This window comes from Dromaius novaehollandiae, chromosome 1 (genome assembly GCF_036370855.1).
Source record: "Dromaius novaehollandiae isolate bDroNov1 chromosome 1, bDroNov1.hap1, whole genome shotgun sequence".
Classification (NCBI taxonomy): Eukaryota; Metazoa; Chordata; class Aves; order Casuariiformes; family Dromaiidae; genus Dromaius; species Dromaius novaehollandiae.
This window is the reverse complement of record NC_088098.1, coordinates 140288830-140306311: the sequence shown is the minus strand read 5'-3', so window position 1 is coordinate 140306311 and position 17482 is coordinate 140288830. Positions and strand designations below refer to the sequence as shown.

Below are 17482 nucleotides of genomic sequence, written 5' to 3'. Positions count from 1 at the left end.
AAGTTATTATGACCCTAATTAATCTTAAACAATTTTGTAAGCTGTGCTTTGAAATAACTGTTCTCCTCCCCCCTCCCCAAATTTTACACAGCAAGGATGTTAGTTGGCATACACAACTTTTTAAATGTTATTGCAGTGACAGCTTTGGGTTGGTGGTTGACATTAAAATGAAAGAAAAATGTTTTCCACCACTGCTAGTTCAAAAGCCAAGGCCATGACAAAGTTGTTTAACGGAACAGTGATTACGAAAAAGAATTGACTTTCAGAGACTTTTTAAGAGAAGCCTGAAGCAATATAGAGGCACAATGTCATATCCGATAGTAGCACCACTTTTTTAACTGGAAAAAACCCTATTCAAAAATGTCAGCTCAATAATTGTTTCACATTAACTAAAAGCAATGATATCACCATCTCCAAAATTTACAAGACTGGTTTCCTATATGTTGCTATGGTGTTCTGCTTATTCGCTATAATATGCTTCATAATCAACTAACATAAGAATAATGGTCAAGATTAAGCATGAATAATTCAAACCAAGAAAAGTCTCCCTTTCTGAACAAAACTGTTTATCACACAATTTCCCTCTGAAAAGTGATCCTGTGAAACTGGTATCTGTAGGTTTCATGTTTACTGTCTCTCAATAACTCCTATATGAAATATGGTTATTTTTCAAGCTGTTTGTTATTTCTAACTGCTATTTCTGCAAACTCATCCAGGTCCAAACCAATTTCCTGGCTCTTTTAAGTACAAGAACACAAGATACTAAGGCTTATTGTCACAATGGGACTGGTAGAGCCTATTGTCCACCCAGTGGCATTAAAGAGGTTCACAGAGGGCAGCCAAATAAATTATTCTTGTAGCAATGGAGAAAGCAGAATAAGTTCTACTTGTCTGTCAAAAGTAAAAATAAACATAGCTGATGTTTCTTCACTAACATTTCCAGAATTGAGCTCAATGATCTTTGTGTACCTTTGACTGAGTGACTTCCATTACGGGGGACAAGGTGCCTACGAAATCGAGCCCAAGTGGCCTGAACGTACCTGGCTCCAAGGAGAGGCAAAGCAGGTCACAGGGCGGTCTACAGCTGTGTTTTTCCATAGAGCCAGGCCGCAGCAGCCCTAGCTTTAACCTACAGACCCTTGAGATTCATTCAGCTTCATTCGTTAATGAAGCTTACCTACATCTGAAGAAAACCAGCTGCACTGCTGGGGCACTGGGGCACTTGTGGTCAAGGAAACAGTGTTCACTGGTTTTTCAAAATGAATCTTCCACCAAATTTGCAGTTCACAGGATATTTTGAACAGTTCTGGCTTCATGTGATTATTTAAAATGAAATAAAATTTTTAAATGTAATTTGTCATAAATTAAAAGTCCTGTTTCTCTGCAGTGAAGACATCTTTTGCCATTAATGCAAGAAAGTATTACTTAATATGCCAACAAATCTATAGGGTGAGAAGGGGTCACTTTTAAAATTACTTGACCAAGTAAAAGTGAACCCAACTTCACGCTGTTGGAGACAAAAGCACAGAAAATAATGGAAGAATAGAAAGAAAGAGAGTTATAAGTCTCTGCTCTGTATTTAAATAGTCTTTCTTATTCCATGCTTCATGTCCTTATCTTCTCCCACTCTGGTAATTACCTCTTTATCCATTTACACCTTGAGAATACATAGTATTCTATAGTCATGTGATACCTTGTGAAATATACTGGCATAGTACTTTCTGGAGCTGCACCACTGCACACTACAGTGGGTACAATAGCATAAAACAATAACAAGGAGTTTTAGAAAAAAAAAAAAAAAAAACCTATTGATATTCCATTGTATTCTGTATGTATTTATTCCATACAGCAAATATCCAAGAATGGAATGGCTATTCTGTTAACCAACTGATTAATACCATATACTTCTTTATTAGTTTAGAAGTGTACAATGCAAAAATGTAAATGTATATATACACCATAAAATTAGCTATGAATGTAAATGTTATAAATTATACATTTATATGTACATAATTCACATGCTTTGCATGCTAGCACAAATTAAAGACAATCAATGCTCATTTATGATATGCAAATTAATGTCTCACCTGAATCATCAGAGTCTGATGATTTGTTAGAAATAGTGGTATGAGAAGCCCACAAGTAACTATGTGGTTGCCTTTTCCTGAAAAGAGGCAGTCTGTCTGTGTGGCACAATGTAGTATCATGAGAAGATAGATGAATCTGCTATAAATGAACTAGTTTGGGTACCAAAATCAGTACAATCCTTAATGGAAACATCAGACTATGCTGATCAGTTGTGCCTGATTTGTATTAGCATACAAAGTATGCCCACAGGTGAATTTAAGAAAAAAATTCGGTCTTGCAGTGTAAGCTACCCAGGGCACAGCACAGATTGTTCTCTTCAATGTTAAATAAAAATTTCCACTTCTCTATGTGGCAGGACAACAAGGGTTGACGTGGCACATTTGATACCTTTTCTTTTACAAACAAGAGGAACTCTGTGAATGTGAATTGTCATTCACAACAGGTACAGGTATTCCTTTCTTGAGAATAAGGGATTTAAGATATCCATTGTCTCTGCTTAACTTCGGTATTATAAAAATATCTGAGGCATTTAAAATACCCACGATCCACAGTATCAAAGAAATATGGCTAAGAAGGCCCTGAAACATGGATTTGCTGCCATCAGGTAGTTGGCCACTCCCAAGAATTCCAAGAACCTACTTAGGCAGGTAATTCACTTGCTGCCAATCCTGAAATTACTTTGAAATTCCTTTAAATATCTGTCAAAACCCAGCTACCACTTCAAGTGTGCATTTCTACAAGTTCCAACAGGTCTTAACTGCTGCTCTAATCTGGATGTGAATTTGGTGGGGCTGCACCTGAGCCACATTTGATGTGTATCCTTTTAGGAGAAAATGAAGCTGGGCCAATTATTTGTACCTAAGGAGCCAGTCACCATAGTATCATATGATTTAGCAAGTGCACAAACTAGTTTTAGTTTCAAGCCATAACCTGCAGTAGTGAAATTTTAATTCATGCCTTTCAAAATACTCTCAGTTTGTCAACATTAGCTGCAGTTTCCATGGCAAGTATGACAAGCAAGCAGAACCTCCTGGCTGATAAGCTTGAATTCAGCATTTTAACTGCAAAGACCCAAGAACAGAGTTCAAATGAGTAACCATAAAACATGTGTTATTACCACTGTTCCTTGGATTAAAAAGAAATAAAAGACATCTAATGATCAAAGTAAATCAGGAACCATAGGGTTTATTTGCTCCACTAATCTCTCTATCAAGTTCAACACTTATGAGGTAGGAGACAGATTTTAAAGTACTTAAATAATATTTACTTTGCTATAATCCAAATCTGAAGAAGTATGTGTTTCAGCAATATTCAGCAACATTCTATATGTGGATTTTATTTTCCTGGCCTAGATGCTATCTGCACTGATTACAATGTCCAGCTGTCTTGATTTAGATAATGTTTCTATCAAGATAGTAGTTTATCCTTCATCTTCTGATGAACTCTTGTATTTTTATTTTTCAGTAAAACTTAAATCAAAAGGCATGATGTCACACAAAATAATCAATTTCAGATCTTTTTAATATGAACACACACATAAGTATAGCTGTACAAACCTGAAAGCAGAGATCAAAAACTGTCTCCCTCCATCTTTTGTCTCACACTGATTAAAAAGCCTTCCCAGAAAATTTAGGCTGAAATTTTCTAAACAGGAAATTTTGACCTTAATCTCATTTTCACAGAAGTGAGTGGAATCACACCTTTACTCCTTACTTCCAAAGGTCCTTTTAAAAAAAAAAATTGTAAGGAGATAGCTCATTGTCATTAAACATGGGGGAAAAGGAAAAGTAGTCTTTTTTTTTCTTTTTTCCAAACTGAACTAAAACCAGTTTGCAGAATAATCAGAAAAATGGCAAAAAAATGCATTTTTGACACCTTTGTTTCATTTATGCCAACTATTTAACATCGAGAGAGGATTTTTTTTCTATAGCACATGCTACATAATTTAAAAACTTCCTTTTGCTATATTGCTTTCTTTTTTCTTTTTCTTGCTGTTTATATTTTTCCTACTGTATTCAACTTCTGGGGAAGCACATATGAAGAAATTTTACAAGAGGTAATTTTAGCAAAAAGGTTGAGATTATTGAATTTAAAGTCTTAAATTAGAAGTCACACTATGAAAAAGAAGAGTATCCGAACTTAAGAGTTACTTTAGCTGAGCAGGCTCTTGGCCACAGTTAAGTATGAGGAGAATGCAAGTGCAGTACTAATACAGAACTAAGACAATGACAATCAAGAAGAAAACATATTACACATGACAAGTCTGCTTTTAACACCTACAGACCATAAATTGTGAGTGTTATGTGCATGCAAGCATAAATTAAGTACACAAACCATTTGCAGCTCTGTGAGAGTAATGCAAGCCTTTAGCCAGTGTACCAGAAATAAGCTGAATGCTGCAATCAGCATCCTGACCCGCTGTCTCATGGATGAATCTCTATCAGAAAGCAGGTATGGCTGAAACCTAGCTATCAATTGAATCAACAAGAATTTTGTAGCAAAAGATCACCTTTCTGTTCATTAACCTCTAAAATAATTAAATTATTCAGTGCAACTCCAGAACTATTTTTGCCTTCTTGATTGGTATTGAAGCATTAATGCTTCCTCTTAACCTTTTCTTCCAAGGTGCTTTTGCATTATAAAGCTGGACCAAAACCTGGACCACCGTGGCTTCCAGTCTTGAGTACTGGATTCAAAAAATAAAAGTTGGTGCAGAATTTTGCCTTTATCTGGGTGTATGTGTCTATGAATATATGTTTCTTTAATTCTTCCTAAAATATTATACTGTAATGAAACAGTTGGGTTTCTTTCACTATGCACCAGCATAACCCTTAAGAACTGCCACTTCCCATAAATAAGCCTAGCTTGCCTGCCATCAGTTCTGCATGCCACTATTTACCAAGTATTGTTATTTGCAGTGCTATCAATCACTCTTGTACTCTTCCTCAGAGACTAGTAATTAGTGCTGTAGTAGCTACTCTGCCACCTCTGCCAAACTCCTGTTGGCCTGAGGGATGGAGCAGGGCACTCATAGGTTGACTACAGTTTTACAGGACAAAGGCTTGCAAAAATGTGAGAAGACAGTAATTTTTCTTGCTATTTTTCGCCCCATTTTACTACCTCTTCCAGTCATTCTTGGGTCATTTCTACGGCAAGGAAATGCTTTAGCACTTTTTATGCTCTGAGCTCTCTGGCCTTGAATTTGCCTGTGTATAGTTCACACTCCTGTCTACAATAATGGTGATTTTTATATTCCTGCTGCTGTTTCTGTCCAAAGATCTGTCCAGCCTTTTATGGTGGGTTAGGTTCTTTCTGAATACCAGCAGACCAAAACAGAACTTCTTAATTCTCACTGAGAAGCATAAATACAGATAGCATTAGTTAGTAAACTGTTGCTCAGAAGAATCTGAGTCTCATTAAATTTGGTCTATTAATATTTATTCATTACCACAGTGCCTCGAGACCAAACAGCACTGGGTTCACTTCATGCTGCACCCTGCACATACATAAAGACAGTGCCCTGCTCCAAATAATAACTAACTGAATTGAGACAAGCTGAGGGGAAGGCAAGTGACACACAAGGAAAATGGTCAGTCCAAGGATGGAAAATGCTATGTTTATTCTACAGTTTTACTTTCAGGTGAATTTAGGGAAGGAAAAAATAGGAAGGGGCAAATTCTGAAGAGAGAGTATGAAGCAAAGAGCGGAGGATAAAAGTAATTTAGAACAGCCATCCTTTTTTAAATTCTTTAAATTTTAAATTAAAAATCCTTTTTTAAAAAAGCAAGGAAACTTGGAACAAAAGTACAATGACACTGTATCTTTGCCCTGGCTTAAAATACCTCTGAAGGTACTGCAGCTGCTTCAGTTAACGTAGTTTTCCCCATCACAACCACCCTGAGATCTAAATGGCTGACTGTAGATCAAGTATTCTTTGTTCTCCATTTCCCAGCTCTGGACCTGCAGGCTGATGGGAAGCAAGGTGAAAAACTGGCATGGCTGGACCTGATTTTATCTCCTTTTTCTCCTTTCCTCGAGGCTATCAACATTTTGTCTGCAGCTGCTTTATGCTCTTCTTCTGCACTTCACTTGCTCCTTTAAATCTCCATTTCACAGACTCTTCCAGTTTAGTCCTGACATATCTTGTAGTTCAGATTTATTTCCAGACTCTTCAAGATTCATTTGTTTATTATGGTCTGAATAAGAAAAAACATCCTTTCAGACGGAGGATGACATACTTGTCCATTTCTCCTATATGTATAAATGGTATTTCTTATCCTCCTGGATAACATCCATAAAAGGATGTTAGGCTTTAAAGGTTAACATATGGACATGGCTCAGATGCAGCGATATTATCAGTCCATAAGCACAGAACTGATATATCTGTCTTATTACTCACTTGATGTTTCATCCTTTTGGGGGTTTTCTGAAAGTATCAGACACATAGTCCTACTGGAATCAAATTCACATTTTCACTAGATTATTAGATTCTAAAAGTTCAGAATAATTTGGGATTATTATCTCCTCCACTGGTATCAGAACGTCAGAGGGATCTTGCAGCAGCAGTGTTTCTCCTGGTTGTATGATGTCTCCCTAGTGAATGCAAAGGCAGAAAAACAAGGTAATACCTCCTACAGGAGAAAATTTTGTTACTCAGAGCACTTGACTGTAAGAGCGGGGTTCAGAACAGGTATGTCGCAAGCCATATTATTAGTTTAAAACAGGATTACTGAACTGTCAAAGTATGATCTTGAGTTAAACCTTGCCCTAACCTTGTCAAGGTCCCAGACATGTGATGTCACCTTCATCCCTGCAGAAAAGCCTGTATTTCTAACAGTCCTCCCTGTGTTTTTGGAGAGCAGCTACAACATTTTCAGCCCTGCAACTAGTTCACAGCATCGAAGTAGCTGGGCAAGGCTGAAGCTGTTGTTAATTTCTTGTTGAATGGATACTGGTAGAAATCAGCAGTGCATCTCAGGAAAAACTGCATAGAAAAATTTAGCTATGATATAGCTGCCAGAGAACGGAGTGTGTACCAGAGAATTCATTGCCTGATCCACACTGTTAAGCATTCACTGCTGAAATGAGACATAAATAATGCAAAAATTGACTGTCCTATGGGAACATTTCTTGACTTGTTGAAATATCTATCCTGCCTGCCTTTCCCTCCTTCCTTCTTGTGCAAGAGTTTTGAATTAAATATCCATTGTTGAAAATATTTCTACAAGTTCCTTGTGAAATCAGTTGCTGTTTCTGGAGGGAAATGTCTTCCAAGTCTTGCATGTAAAGTATGGTCAGAGACCTTTTGCAGTGCCACACTGAATAATCACAGTAAATCAGTGAATTTAATAAGTTAATCCTACTAATACCTAAAACGTAAATGTACTTCCTGGACCAGGAACTCTGTGTTATTTGTGCTCATCACACACAGACGCTTTTGACTAGAAAGGGCGCACAAGCAAAACCTAACTTGAAAGAAGTATTTGAAAATGGAAAACATTGTTAGGATTCTAGGAGAGGTACCACATACCCCTTTTCCTGAAAAAGGAGTATGACAGTAAGTTGTCAAGAAACAAAATGGCACAAGCTGCAAAAAGCTCCTACTAGCTCAGTCAGTTTGTTACTGTAGTAACAAACATTCAAATAGCTTTTATAGCAGTCTTCTAATTGGGGTAAATTTCTCATGTGAGAAATCCAGCTGCACTTTTAAAAGTAGTACTTCTGAAGATAGATGGAGAGAAAAAAAGACTGTTAAATAAGACAACAGCAGTTTATATGTGGAAGGTATATATATATATGTATATATATATACATGAAGGAATGGCTACCATAAAAATAAAACAGTAGGTGAAGGTATCACAACATTTAAAAGGCTGCCTCTGTTGCTAGTGAAAAGTGTCAAGATTACAAAGGAAGGTACATTTGTTTCTGTCCTATGAGGTAAATTTGTTTCTATGCTAGCCAGTAATTGTATTGATAAACCATGTCTGGTGACAACCAGAGCTCTTTAGATCAGGAGGAATCATTCTCCAGACACACTGAGTTACCTACCTCAACTAATAACACGGCAGCCACCATCTCGTTGATCCTTTATGCAATTCAGTATTTGAGAAGATACAGCCCTGTCCACTCCTTGCAATAAGCAGGTTATGGTACATAATGAATCTCTTCTGTTTCAGTGTTTTGATTGCACTTGCGACTAGACTTACCCAAAGAGCATCTTTTTCCTGAGTTTTCAAAATTTCTCCTGTTATGCAAAAATAACATTTGACACAGAAAATAAAAGAGTGAGAGATTCCAGAATAGCCAATACCTCAGTGCATAATACATACATGGCCCAAGTGGTGGTAGTCATTATTTATATATACATATAAGTTATTTTTATGAAATGGAGCAGCTCCAAGGTGAAAAAGAAAGCCCTTCTTGAAGTGCCTACCTAGTACACTGATTCTTAGCATCTGAAACAGGAAGACCAAAGGCTTGGGTCTTGTTTTCTCACGATCCATGTAAATGTCCTTTCTAATGAAGGACTGATTATTCTGAGATTGAGTGTTATCCACACTTCTTTGTTTGTTTTTCTGAGACATGTCCTGTCCATGGTGAAAATGGTTCATATAGATGTCCTCTAAAAAGCTCTAATAGGGATGAATTAATCTTCTGACAATTATTTTCTAATTGTCACATCTGAGCTACTTGTCTCAATATCAGTTACAGATAACACACAGAAATGGGCACCTTGAGGGTACTGTTCATTGCACCTTACAATAGTGGTCTAAAGTAGCTCAGATAAATTGTATCTCTCCATCACTCACAAAGGGAAGATAGATTAGACATTTAAGACATGTCTGTAAATAGGTTGAATGAATCTTATCCTTAATTCTCTAATGACTTGGTCTTTCCTAAATAAAATATTACTATTTTCTACATCCTATAATTTCTTGACATTGTCTAGATAAATGTTATGCATTTTTTGGACATGAATTATGCTTATGCTTGCCACCAAGTAAAATGGGGTACAACTTTCTAGACTGTATTGGAATATAAATAATACATGCATTATCAAAAAATAAGAGAGCAGAAAAAAACTTCAGAAATGTTAAGCATCAACTGAAGTATGTAACACAGTAGTTTCATTAGGCAACAGACAGTCAAATAGGAAATCTTGCTTACACAATCAAAAACGTAAATGTAGAGGGAAAGCAGCCATCTCATTAAAACATTTTGTATCTCTAACACAGTGTTTCCAAACTTTTGCTTGGAGCATTCTTGGAGGGATGACTAGCAAATCTGCATTCAAATAGCCCCCTTCTTTGCTTGTATCTCTAATACACTGACCTGAAAACCTCTTTTAATTTCTTCTGGTTCTTGTCTCTTTCTTCTGGCACTTCTTCCTTCTCTTCTATGGGATCCCTATATTTCTTGTCATTCACTCTTTTTTTGTCCTCTTTCTTGAGGCCTTCACTGGCTCTTCCTCCTCATATTGCCCCTCAAAATATCCTACGGTTACCAGCAAAGTTTGCAGGGGGACTTCAGCAGAGAGCTAACTTCTTTCACTGATTACTCCACAGATTCTTTCTCAACACAGCAGTAGAAAATTAGTGTGAAAGCAATAATGACATCAGCTTTTATAGTGCATCAGATAATTGGGTGAGTTCTCCAGACAAGAATAGTCTTGCAGTACGAAAATTACCATCTTCGCTCTGGAAGTTGTCTGACATAATTCTGTCCAAGCTTCTACTATAAGGAAAAATTTCCAATAAAATCTTGGAATTCAAATTAATAGGTACAAATCCACTGGAAAGGGGCACATTTGTAACAAGATGTAAAAGGGATCCTTATTGCATATACAGAGAAGTATCAAGGAATGCACTATGACTGTAGGGCAAACTCAAAGCTCTGACTAGCTAAAAACATCTCTCACTAAGCTAGACATTCACTGCCTTGTTTCTGGTGCAATCTTAGTTTTGAAAAATTCATATCAAATATCCTTGTATGCATTGAATCTATGTGGATTCAATAAGGTTAGTGCTTGAACTGCTGAATTCCATGTGGAATAAGGAACACGTGTCAGCACTTTTTACCTTGGGGCCATGAGAAGGAATCTGTCCACGGAAATAAGATAATTTCTTAGCAATGTGGTTTAAACATTCCTCTCCTCTCCCCATGTTATAAAAGATATTGTTAAGCACTGCAAGATGAAAATCAGAAGCAGCTTAGACATTGCTTTCCGTTTTGCTGACTTGCTGTTATCTTCCAAATCCATGCAAATTACTAACACACAAAAACAGTATTCAAGATGCTCCTGACTTATGAATAAGAGTTAAGAGATACCAGATATGCACAATCTCCCGTAGTTTCTAAGGGAGTTGTAGGTCCTCAGCAAAGAATTTTCCCCAAATGTTCTGTGATTTTAATCATTTTCCATTGGACCTCTAGTGAAAGTCATATTTGAAAGTAACTGTTAATTTATCTGAAATTATAAAGTTAACTGTATTTTCTAAGTCTTTCTATTACAGTGCCCCAGCAAAAAATATTCCAAACATGAAATCTTCAGCCAGATTCTGGATACATTTGAAATGGCATAGCTCTGCTAAAATTAGTAGAGTTTTGTCTGGGCTAATCAAGCCTTGCACGGTTATAAGAAAAAAAAAAAAAACTAAATAGAATAAAAAGTAGTGTATCCTTGATGGGGTGATGTCCAAAATCAATTTGGAAATGAACTTGGGGATGCTCATCTCCAAGGATTTTTCCAGCAGTGAGTCATGACCATTTGACGACTGAGGACTATTAGTAGTCGTCACCAGCCAGCCTAATGTCTTCGTGAGCTGGAGTGCTATTTACTCTATGAGGAAACATTTTCAGTAACTTTGAGATGCTGGTGTCTCAAACTCTCATTTAGGATATGCCTTACAACAACAACAAAAAATCAAAACCAGTACAGGTAAAGCTTAACAGCTCACCTTTTGAAGCCCTTGCAGCTCTTAGTAATACTGCGTTCCACAAAGGACAATTCTTTCTGGCATTTCCTATGCAGTAGGAAACTCCTTACAGCCTTTCCTCCATTCCTCTCTCAATCCAGGAAAAGCTCTTGACTGGTTCCTTACATGTGAAAAGGGCCCAGAAAAGAAATACGATCAAGTACAATACAGATAAAATGGACTTTTCTGCACTTGTACTATGAGAATATATTATAACTCTTCATGGGCCTGCTACTAAATGGGGCAGAGGCCCTGGTGACAAAGGACACACAAAAGGCTGAGGTACCCAATATCTTCTCAACCTCAGCCTTTACTGGTAAGACTAGTTCTCAGGAATCCCAGGCCTCTGAGACCAGAGGGGAAGTCTGGAGCAAGGAAGACCTAGCTTTGGTGGAGGATGAGGTTAGGAAACACTTAAACACACTGGACACAAACAAGTCCATGGTCCCTAATGGGATGCACTCATGAGTGCTGAGAGAGCTGGCCAAGGTCATTGTGATGCTACTCTCAATTATGTTTGAAAGCTCGTAGTGAGTGAAAGAGGTCTGCAAAAAATACAAAGCTGGGAGGAGTGGCTGATGCACCAGATGGTTGTGCTGCCATTCAGAGGGACATTGACAGGCTGGAGAAATGGGCAGAGAAAAACCACCTGAGTTCAGGAGTACCAGTACAGGCTGAGCACCAACCAGCAGTTTTGCAGAGAAGGCACTGGAGGTCCCAGTGGATACCAAGATGAACATGGGCCATCAATGAGCCTTCATGGCAAAGGCAGCCGATGGTATTCTGGGCTGCATTAGAAAGAGCAGTGCCAGAGGTCAAGGGAGTTGATCCCCTCCCTCCGCTCAGGCCTCGTGAGGCCACATCTGGAGTGTTGCAACCCATTCTCAGCTCCCCAGTACAAGAGAGAAATGGACTCACTGGAGCAAGTTCAGCAAAGGGCCACAAAGGGGCCTTTTTGATTGAGGGACTGGAGCATCTCTCATAGGGGAGGCTGAGAGTACTGGAAATGTTCAGCCTGGAGAAGAGAAGGCTCAGGGGCAATCTTATCAATGTATATAAATACGTGATCAGGGTTGTCAAGAGGATGGGGTCAGACTCTTCTCAGCAGTACCCAGTGACACGACAAATACTATCTATATAAACCATGTATTTCTTGTAAAATAACTAACTAATGGCACTTTTTAAACCATACATTTTTCTTGCCTTGAATATGTATAGACAGATACAAATATATGTGCATGCATGTGTTTAAAATGGGCCCAAAGAAAATAATAGCATTAAGCTTTAAGTTTAGAGTACAGTGCTATAGCAAACGTCTAATATCTATGCACATTTTTTCCCTCTTTTCTCCAAAATCTTACCATCTTGCAAAGGAGAAGTCAAAAAAAAAGAATCCATAGGATTCCTACAGTTATATATTACTTTTATAAGCCTCAGATGAGGGAAATGGATAACTGAAGCTAATGGAAAACCTTTCAGTTGTGTTTGTTAGTGTTAGGGGGTCTAACTATTCAGTGTGATTTAGTGGAGAATTAAAGTCCCATTAAATCTATAAAACAGCTTAATCACTTTGTAGTCAATTCAATCTCTGATACAGAATTTTGTTGCTTGTATCACTTACATTTCATAGGATCAGAAGATAATTCCAGATGGAAGGGGCGTCAGGAGGTCTCCAATCCAGCAAGTCACCAGGGATCTCCCACAATCGCCAGCAAGTGTTAGCAGTGGGAGACGCTCAGCTGTCAGAGACAGAGGCCCCCATCTGCTTGCCTGGGCCTCAGACCTGGGCCGTTGAGGAGAGGCAATTGAAGCTTGTCCAGCCCTTGGACCCTATCACCTACTGTTCTTCCATGTGGGCACCAATCATACGGCCAGGGGAGGCCTGGAGCTTGTCAAATGTGACTACAGGGCTCTACAGGAGAGTGCCAAGGACATGGGCACCTAGATTATTTTCTCCTTGAACCTGCTGGTGAGGCAGAAGGTCTTCAACAGGAGTGCACAGATTTTTACAACTTTTTTTACAATTTTTACAACCAGGGAACCCTCTTTGAGAACCGAGGACTGCTAGGGAGAGATGGGATCCACCTAACCAAGTGGGGCAAAAGCATCTGGCCATCCAGATAAGAAGAGCTTTAAACAAGTTCTAACGCAGTCAAAACATTCCATATAACCTCAGGTAGCATCAACATGGTCCCCTAGCTTTAGAGAAACATGGGACTCATTTTACCTATATATGGTATTCCAAAGTTAGATGTCTCAACTCAGCCATTCTAAGTTATTTTTACAGAACGATGGGCTTTAATAACTTATAGTCAATAATGACTCAAGAAAGGAGCTCTTGGATAGTCCTTGCAACACATCAGCTTAATGGTGATGATGGAGAGAGAGAAAAAATTAATACACCAGGAAATATTAGAAAAGAACTTGAGAATTAAACAGAAGATGTCATTTTGCTGCTGACTGCTAACTCAGGCGCCTTCACTGTCCTTCATGCACTTAATACATGCAGTTCTGATCATTAAATCTGAAAACCATCCATTAGGGGAAGAAAGTAACAAAGGAACAAAACACCTTCCATACAAAGGACACAAAAGGTAGCTTGGAAAACAGACGAATGCAAGGCAACACAACAGCAATCTACAAAATCAAGGATGATACAGAGGAAGTGAATGGAAATGGTCATTCGCTATTTCTCAAAAAAACAAGAAAAAGGGCACAAAATGACAACAACTTCGAAAGCAAAAAAAATGGCTTTTTCATCTGGTGCATGTAAGTAGTGGAACTCATCAGTACAGTGCAGGCCAGAAATATAAATGAGTTCCAAAAATACCTAAGACAAAATTGGAGAGGAGACATTTAACAGGAACATGAAATACTTAACTGGAATATTAAATACTGACTTAGGAAACCAGTAAACTACTGAAGGTGTTAGGCAATGCTAGGAAAGATCACTCCCTACTTGCCCTCTTTCCCTAAGCATCCACTATTAGCCATTACCAGAGGGAAGATGGGTTATAGACTCTTGATCTGAATGTGTCCTTACATTCATGCTACATTCTATTTGAGTATACTTATTTATCAGTAGAGTTGTCCACTAAAATACACCTATATAGATAAATACCAGGCTTTTTTCACCTTTGCCTTCGTCTGTACTCCACTTAAAATTTCTCTTCATTTCCCCAACAAACTCTACAACAATGACAAAAAAAACTGAAGAACTCATAGGCAGGAAAGTGCTGAATGACAGCTGCATTCATAGGTGAATGTTAGCAAAAGTCTGCTTTAGATATTTCTCAATAGTGCTGAAAACTAACAATGCCAATTTCAGAAATTTCTTTTGACCTTTGTTATAGTGAATGACTTTTTTTTCTAGAAGCTACATACCACAAAAGTAGCTGCTTCCTCCATCTGTTCAGCTTGTTCAGGATCAGGGCTCATCAAGCCTCCTTTGCGCATAATCTGCCCTATCAGTTTTACTGACCTACTTCACGCTGCCCCATGGAGAGAGGTTTCACAGGAATGTTACTGCTCTGCATCTTTTCACAGAATCATTTTGAAACTGCATGTGATTGGGGACCCCTTACTGTCATTTATCAACCCTTGTTTCTATCAATCCACCTACCTACATGGAATAAACACACTAACCCAAATGGTCAAGCGTGCCGTACATGTAACACCATTTTCTAATTACTCAGGAAATAATATGTCATAATGAAGCTACTTATTGTGTAGAAATAATCTTTGAATAAGATGTGTAATTACTATGGGGAAGAATTCTAAACTTTTCTTCACTGCTTTTGTTGGAATCGCTTTTATTCATTCATGATGAATTTTCATATTTCACCTGATTTTATCTGCTTACAACACTGGTTTTCCTTGCATGCCCTAACTTTTTAAGTGTTGAGCTCTTGGTTGCCTAAAGCACAGCATTTTTATTCTTCTACACTCTGCTATTCACTTTACATACAAAGTATTCCTTGACTCCTCCAGGAGCTGTCGAACAGCATATATAGTGGCCTGATCACAAAGTTGCTTTACATTTTTAATCCTTTGGTTATAAAGCATTGTTCTTCTCTACACAGGAAATGAAATTTCATAATTCTGGAGTCAAGACCTCAACATCCCTATCATTATTTTGGGAGCGCTATAATGATCTTTGGCACAATGACACAAAGCAATAATGCCACACTGAAAATCCAGAGAATATAGAGAAAGCACCTAACAAAGATCACAGGCTACAGCTATGAGCTTAAAATTTGTGTGAATTAAATCTCAGGACTATTTTCTATTCTTACTGTCTTTTAAATTTTGCAGCAAAGACCGTCCTAATAGAAATGGTAATACACTGGGGAACCTGATTGTGGCACAAATGCATATGCAAACTGAGTGTTGCTTTTTTTTTTTTAATAGAAGACCCTACTAAAAGGTGGTTTTCAATAGGTGGAGGTGACTTTTTGATCTGAACTTCAGGTATTATGTTTGAGTTTAAAGTTGGGTCAGTTTTTTGACACTACAGTGGCTCTGTTTGCTTGGTCTTGTTTGCTATAGTGATGTTGTCAGAAATGGTCCTATTATTATAAACTATTGAAGTAAGGGGAAAGAATATGAGCTGAGTAATAAGGAAGACTACACAATCTAAATACTTAAAGAGGGGAACATTAATAATTTGATGGTCTGGACTCTGTCATGTAGATAGTGGTATTGGTGTGTTCAATATGGATATATTTCTTAAGATGGATAAATCTTGGAAAAGTGTAATAGGCTGGGTCAAAACTACATCTCTGGTCATGTATCACAGCAGTATGTGTTAAAATATCACCAACAGGCTTTGTATTATCAGAGAATATTATTCAAGGACTTTGGTAAACAAGATTATGCTGCTTTCTTACGACTTAGGAATTGAAAGGCTGCTTTTTCTTTTCTTATAGCTTCTATTAAAAATATTAACTCTTCCAAAGGATTTCTGTTTTCTGGTTGGTACTGATGTTGCACAGTTTTTGTCTGAGCTCATGTTTAAAAGTTCAGAGTTTAAAAGTTCAGAGACTTCAAAATACAAATAAAATTCTTGATATGCCAGAAACTTTAAAAAAAGCAACACAAAATGAGCTGACAACCTTTCCATGTAAAATTTGTCTACAGTTCCTGTTTTCTCTTTGGACTGAAAAAAACCCACAAGTTTAGGGCAGCCAGCCTGGTGGAACTGTCATTGTTTTATCAGTCTTCTAAACCTCTGGGGAAGCAGGGACACATGTATGCCACGTATCCCAGTCTCAGATCTGTTTTGAGTTTGAAAAGGAATGTGTGAATACTTTCTTGCTACACCTGAGACATTTTAGCCATTTTTATTCAAAGTCTATGCTAATCTCTGATCTTTAGCTACTGCTAAATGGAAATGTGAAACCAGGGTGCAGGTCAAGTGTGCAAAAGAGGGCTCATTTTCCTAGATGCCTGAGGCTTTGAGCTTAACAGTTATGATACTCAAAAATTATATTCTTTTGTCATGACTGTCTTAGGACTAATTTAATGCTGTTTTTAATGACAGTAGGTTAAGATAAATTATATTTCTTACAGTTATAACTCAAGTCCAAGTTGAGTTTTGAAAGCAGAGCAGTCACTGTCAAGTGGCAAGAAACTGTGAAATATAATTAGAATCACGGGTAATCTCTACTCAGAAAAGACTTAAACCAGAATTATGTAATTATTTTTCTTTAGAAGAGCTCACCCAGTGGATTTACTTTCCTATTAAATCCAAGAATAGCATAAGTCTTCTAACAGACTTTGTCAAATAGCAGCACAGAATTTGCTGAAAGAATTTCACTAACCTTAATCATGCCTTGCTCTGGGCATCTTTTGTGCCTAGGGAGGCTAGTGATGTAACATACTTCTTAGCATTTCTTTCTGTGCAAACAACTGGGTCTTCAAGGATAGGAAGTTTCCTTAGACATTTTCTGTACACTCACAGGAAAGCCTTTAACTGTCATCCCCAATAGATCATTAATAGTCACTGATTTTTTGTGCAATTATTCTGCTATTGTGCAGTTTTGCTGCTGTTGTGACTTGCATGCGGCTTTTAAGAAAGGCATGGTTTCTCATGAAGTACTGTTTGTGCTCCGTATTGCTGAGATACATGAATGCCTCACTAATATCAGTCAATACAACACATTTGTAAAACAAAGCAGCCTCATCTCAGTTTACCAATGGAGCATTCTCACAGCCAGGCCATAATTTGTACCAGGACTAGAAACTGAACCCCATAATTCTGACCTTTAGTTTTACAGATTGCTCAACTAGTTTGACCCAGTAGAGTTGGAGGGGGCTCATTAATTAATATACAAGCTGTTTCAGTAGCAAATGCCAAGGTCAGTTCTATGATGGGTCATTGCTAATTTATTTGAACAAGCTCATCCCAGGTTACC

At 37.8% G+C, this 17482-nt stretch overlaps 1 long non-coding RNA gene across 1 annotated transcript; it reads right to left on the bottom strand.

Annotated features, from left to right (window-relative positions):
• Positions 1 to 3257: 3257 nt before the first annotated feature.
• Positions 3258 to 9836, bottom strand: LOC135324443 (uncharacterized). The gene is made up of 3 exons (XR_010385815.1): positions 9424 to 9836; positions 8140 to 8335; positions 3258 to 6681 (listed from the first exon to the last, which is right to left on the bottom strand). It is a non-coding gene; the product is annotated as an uncharacterized LOC135324443 (long non-coding RNA).
• Positions 9837 to 17482: the final 7646 nt, after the last annotated feature.